Here is a 6,000-nt window from a genome sequence, read left to right as displayed (position 1 = left end):
TGCATGTGCATGCCTGGGTATATGCATGTGTGCGGACACCTATGCCCGTGTACATCCCCTGGCCGTATGCCTGGGTATGTGCACATGTGTGTGCGTACGTGCGCGCATCCGTACACTCGTGTATGTGCGCGCAGGCGCGCGCTCCCGGCGGCCCCGCGCGCCCCCCGAACGGCCGCGCGCCTCCACGCCCCCAGCCCCAGCCCCAGCCCCAGCCCGTGCAGGAGCCCCACCCCCCCCCCCCCGGCAGCCTCCGCATGCTCAAACGCGGGCTCCGCCCCGTCCGCGCGTCACCACCCCGCGCACTGGGTTGCCCGCCGCTCCTTAGGGAGGGAAGCCCCGCCCCCATCCCATCACCCTAGTTGCCCTCTTCCAACATGGCGGCTCCCACCTCACGCGTGCAGGCACGCAGGCGCCGCGAGTGGAAAAGACAGGAAGGAACCGGTCCGGGAACTCTATGGTTTTCGCGCGGTGGGTAGCGTGTCGCAGCCGCCTCGTCCGCCCGCCCCCACCCGCGGTGCACGCCGGGACACAGTGGGTCCTCCTTCGTGCCCCCCCCCACCCCCGCCCGCTGCGAGTCCTCCGAGCTTGCGCCGCGCCGATATCCGCGTTGCTCCCAAGATGGTGGCGCGGGGGCTCGGGCTGAGAGCGTGTGAGTCCGCGAGAGGAGGCGCACCCGCGGGCCCGGGCTGCCCTCCGCCCCTGCGCGCCGCCAGCCTCGCCAGGCCTCTTGCCTCTCCCTTCCCCGCCCCTCCAGGCCGCGGCCCCGTCTCCTCCGCCCCGGGGCCCCGACGGCTCCGCTGGCGGCGGCAGCAGCAGCAGCAGCGGCGGCGCCTCCTCGCCTGCGGCGCGGCCCCGAGCGCAGCGCGGCCCCCGCATGAGCCCGGGCGGCGGCGGGAGTGACTGGGAGCAGCAGGCCGTGGCGCCCAGGTCGGTAGGCGCTGCGCCGCGCCCGGCCCGAGGGAGGGCCGGGCGGGGGGATGGCGCCCGTCTCACGCCGGCCCTGAAGGGGAGGGAGCCGGGAGGTGGCCCTGCCCGCTTTCCTCCGCCGGGTGATCCCCCGGCTGGGGTGGGGAAGGCGGGCGGGAGGCTCCGGCGGCAGGGGTGCGTGGCCTCGGCGGCCCTCCCTCTCCTCCCCGTGAGGCACATGGCTGCGGGGCCGCCCCGCGCCTCCCCGAAGCGGGAAGGCCGGGTGGCTCCGGGCTCTGCCCGCCCCTCGGGGGGACCGGGCTCGCTGGGCGACCTTGGGTGAACCCAGCCCGCCCCGGCCTCAGTTTCCCGTCTCGCCCGAGGGCGCAGCGGTGGTGCCCGCTCCGCGGGGCTGCTGCGGGCACGGGGCACCGCGGTGCCTTCGGCATGGCCGGCTGTGGCAGTCGGGGAGGTACGGGTATGTGAAGTACTGCGAGGGTGTGTAACTAGTGCGCAAGGCCTGCTTAACAAAGTATGTTCACTTGTTCGTGTTTCTGAAGAGTTGGATCTGCTAACTCGTGAACTGGCAGCTTTGCTGGTAAATGTGACCTGGCGCTCCTGACTGCGCGGCTTCCTGGGTTTCAGTTTTAACCTGTACCTGCAGTGTTTCTGTGAAAGGAACTCTATGGGTTGTTGTGGTTCAGTCGATTTGTAAGTCGGATGTCTAATATGACGTGATGTGGTCATTCAGAAGTTACTACTGCTTAGGAAACAAAACATATTCCACAGCTCTCCTCTAAGTGGCAAGAACCTGTAGTCTATAGACTTGTAGTTACACTTTTTTTTTTTCTTCTTTCTTTCTTCAGCTAATGGAAATAGTTGTTTGTTTCCTTCTGCGTAACTGGTGTTCTAATTCTGGGACAAAGCCTGTGACTTACACATCACTTCAGGGATGGTCCCTCTGTGTCTGTATGGAAACTTCCCTGCCTCAGTGCAAACCTGAGGCTCTGTGAGAATCAGCTTGTCAAATTACTTTTACCATGCCTCTCCACTGAAAAGTTCCTCAGTGAGGAATTGTACCTGATTTTAGCTTTGATTTCCAATGAAGTAAGACCTAAGTGATTGTATTGTCAGTTTATAATTTTTTTTTGACTGGTTTGAAAGGGAGAGGTCTAAAAGACAAGATCAAGTTCCTAATTCATGCAGATAGCATCCAGTTAGAGATTCCCTGCTAAGGGAGAAGCTACACTCTTTAAGTTTAACTGCATTGTTAGACATTTATGACTGGGTGGGAGAATAATGGATGTGGTGAGAGGTTCCTCTTGATAAGAATGAAAACTGCTGGAAAATGGACTTTATGGTTCTCACAAACTGCTTGGTTTGGATGGTGGCACAATACCCTGTGCCCTTTCATCTTGGAAACAGTTGAAGGTGCTTTTTTTCCAAAAGCTGAAAATAACTGTGAAATTCAGAGTTTAACTAGTGCATTGAATTGAAAACATGAAATGTGCATTACCAGATTGCTATGTATATTTGATAGTTTTCCTCACATACTTTTGTCTTCTAAAACAGATGCAGTTTGCAGTGGTTATGACTTGTCTTCATAACAATAATGTTCTGTCAATTCAATACAGGCAAACCTTGGAAGAAAAGCTAGACCACTGCTTAGGTTTACAGGGCTAAAAAGTGCCTTTAACTGAAATTATTTCTGCACAATATTACAGCTACTTCATGTCTCTTTTATGAATGCCTTCCATTCCACTCTAAGTGTTTGCTGTTTAATGTAGCATCTTTCATACTGGAATTAACAAGTTATTTTTCTGTTTACTGGAGTTGTTTGCTATTTCTCTCACTGGAGTATCCTGCGTATCTCCCAAGAATTTAGAAATAAAAGCACCAAGCTACTAGATGGCACAATAAATGCTTTGATTTGTTTGCGGTTTTTTAGGGGTATGGCTGTGTGACCAAAAAAAAAAAAAAAAAAAACCAAACCAAACAAAAAAACCCAACAACAAATGAAAAAATGTCCTGAAGGAAAGGCAGGTTTGAAAAACCAGAGGTGGTTAACTTTTTCACAGCAGCATGTTTCAAAGCCTAGATCTCTCAGTCCAGGTCCTCTTCAGGACTCTTAACATTATGTGGGTTTGATCCCCTTTTTAACAGGAAATAAAAGTTTTAGTCTTTTTTTTAATTACTGCCGCTGCTTAAAGACATATGCAAATGGTATGTCTTTTGTGAATCGAATTTAAAACTGTGTGTATATGTTAAGTACATCTAGGGATGTTCTCAGCTTGTTAAAAGTCCCTGTTAGAGCAACTTGAGATTGTGTTCTAATCCACTTGAGAAAATAAACCAGGTTTGGGGTTTTTTTTATTTAACTTCACTTTTTGTAGGAGAAAACTTGCTTTGGAAATATGAAATATGTACCTCAGTATAAAATCATACTTACTTCATTATCAATATGTGCTTTAATCTGTTCTTCACTAGCTCTTTATGAATTCAGAGGTTCTGCTTAACCAAACCCATAACTGGGGCGGGGGGAGAGGAATATCTTTTGAGTCAAGTTTTAGTAGTCATAAACATGTTTAATTGTGAACATGTTTAAGCATATAATATTTTTTATAAACAATAATTAGTGTAGTATATGATATGACAGCTATCATGCAATGAATTTAGTGTTTACTTTTTTGTAAATTTGCATAATCTTAGTTTTTGCTATGCAGGAATGTTATGTTAATTATTATTTCCCCTCTCCCCAGCTACTTTTGGTTTCAGTTTACTAACTGAATGTCCAGAGAGAACTCATCTTTGTTTTTTAAATGCAGGAAATGTCTTTCTCCCTCCCCACACCAGTGTATTTGTACACTGGAAGATAAAAGCCACTAACTCTTAAAAATAGAATGTGCAATTGAAGGACAAGGAGAGAAAATTCCTAAAGTATGTAGGCATATATCTCATTTCCAGTATCAATCTTTGTTTCTGGTACTGTGGGCCAGGTTTTTGCTTCACTTTAGTAAATGAATTGATACTGATTTTTAAACAAAGTATGTTTTACACATTTTCCTGAAGTAACCAGTATACTTAAGGTAGCTATGAGTTTTATTGAAAAGAGGTTTTGAAAGGGTTTCTGTCATTAATCAAATCCTGATTTGTACATGGAAGGAGAGGGGTAATACACTTGCTATCAGTTTGTAACATTTAGAATAGAATATTAACTTTTTTTAGAAAATAAACTCCTCCCCACCCCTGGAGAGTGTTGTAAGCTTTGCAAAATAGTTGGTTCCCAGAGACACAGCAATAAGCAAATTGCATGATTGAAGTGACTTTTGTCACCTTAAATACTTTGACCTTAACATTTACTGCATTAACTTCCTGTATTTATAAGCAGTGCCTGTCAGCCTCGGAAGGCTGTATTGCTCATGAATAAAAGTTTGGAAAAAAGCTGGCTCATATGAGTAGTACTGTGTGTAATGTAGCTGGTTCATTAGCAGAAAGCAAATACAGTGTAAAGGTAATAATTTGTAATGAAGCAACACTTCAGTAGCTATACCAGCTGGTGACATGTTTCTTCAGGAAAATAACCTCATAGGAGAAATATAAAATAGATAAAATCAAATAAAGTTGAGATCCAGAAACGTGTGAGCAAACAGCGCTTTAAATTGCTGTTTTTAAATAGCTCCACCTTCTTGTGGCTAGGACTGGCATAATTTATTGACAGAAAAACTTTTGGGTTGCAAGCTTACATTATAAATTAAATATTATAGTGTTCTGTCTCACAGAACTCTCATATTCTCTCTTACAAACAAATCTCTTAAAGGAAGCATTAACTACTTATAATAGGTTGAGCTTTCTTTCCTGTATTATGCAAACTGAGGAATGGAGGAGGGGGATGGAAGTCAGTCTTTACAGATCCTTTTTCCATTACCATCCTGCATGGTTCTTTACCCATGTTTTACAGAGTGGTGAAGAATTAGGAGAAGCTGCAGTTGTTCAGCTGAGTGGAACTAAATGGGTGGCTTCCCTCTGGACCCTCACTTCACTGTCTTCGGTAAGAGGGGTGACCTTTTGAAGCAACTTGCTTTTCCTTAGAACAGGGGTATGTGTGTTTTAAGAGAAGCTTCTAGTTAGCAAAGCAGAGGATTGGACTTTTCTGGATTTTTTTTTTTTATTATTCTGCTGGCTTGGAAAGGATATTCACAGTATGTGGCTGATCATAACTTTGGATCAAAAAGCATTATTATTTGCATCCATCCAAATAGCTTTAAAAACATGCTCTGTCTTCATATACTTTACCTTTGGAAATCATGCTTATGTCATACGTCAACAGTGGAACTGTCCCAGAGGTGCATTACAGTGGTGATGGTTTAGCCCAAACTCAAACTGATCTACCAGCTGGCTGCTTGATATGGACGGTACTACTTTTTGTTTTTTTCATAGAATCATGGAGTAGCATGGGTTGGAAGGCACCATTGAAGGTCATCTATTCCAACCCCCCTGCAGTGAGCAGGAGCATCTTCAACTAGATCAGGTTGATCCAGAGCCTTGTCCAACTTGACCTTGAATGTTTCCAGGCCTGGGGCATCTACCGCTTCTCTGGACAGCCTGTTACAGTGTTTTGCCACCCTCATTGTAAGAAATTTCTTTGTTATATCTAGTCTAAATCTACCCCTTTTTAGTTTAAAACCATTACCCCTTGTCCTGTTGCAACAGGCCCTGCTATAAAGTTTATCCCCATCTTTCTCTGTTCCCCCTTTAAATACTGAAAAGCTGCAATCAGGTCTCCCCAGAGCCTTCTCCAGACTGAATAACCCCAACTGTCTCAGCCTTTCCTTGCAGGAGAGGTGCTCCATCCCTCTCATAGTTTTTGTGGCCCTCCTTGACCTGCTCCAACAAGTCCATCCATGTCTTTCCAGTGCTGGGAGCCCCAGAGCTGGATGCAGCACTCCTGGTGGGGTCTCACCAGAGCAGAGCAGAGGGGCAGAATCACCTCCCTCAACCTGCTGGCCACACTGGTTTTGATGCAGCCCAGTATATATATGGTTGGCCTTCTGGGCTGTGAGTGCACATTGTTGTCTCGTGTCGTTTTTCACCCAC

At 47.3% G+C, this 6,000-nt stretch overlaps 1 long non-coding RNA gene across 8 annotated transcripts in view; it reads left to right on the top strand.

The window, feature by feature from the left end:
* The first annotated feature begins 408 nt into the window (after window positions 1–408).
* LOC121096440 overlaps window positions 409–6,000 on the top strand; it is a 30,406-nt gene continuing 24,814 nt past the window's right edge. For 2 of the 8 annotated variants that reach the window (XR_005830592.1, XR_005830563.1), the window contains exon 1: window positions 720–927. This is a non-coding gene — a long non-coding RNA (uncharacterized LOC121096440). Of the gene's footprint in view, window positions 469–719; window positions 928–4,864; window positions 4,955–6,000 lie in introns of those variants that run through there. The other 6 variants (XR_005830587.1, XR_005830556.1, XR_005830547.1 and 3 more) reach the window with 5 other exon arrangements.

This window comes from Falco naumanni, chromosome 1 (genome assembly GCF_017639655.2).
Source record: "Falco naumanni isolate bFalNau1 chromosome 1, bFalNau1.pat, whole genome shotgun sequence".
Classification (NCBI taxonomy): Eukaryota; Metazoa; Chordata; class Aves; order Falconiformes; family Falconidae; genus Falco; species Falco naumanni.
Note: the sequence above shows the minus strand (reverse complement) of the source record. Positions and strands in the feature narration are given on the sequence as shown.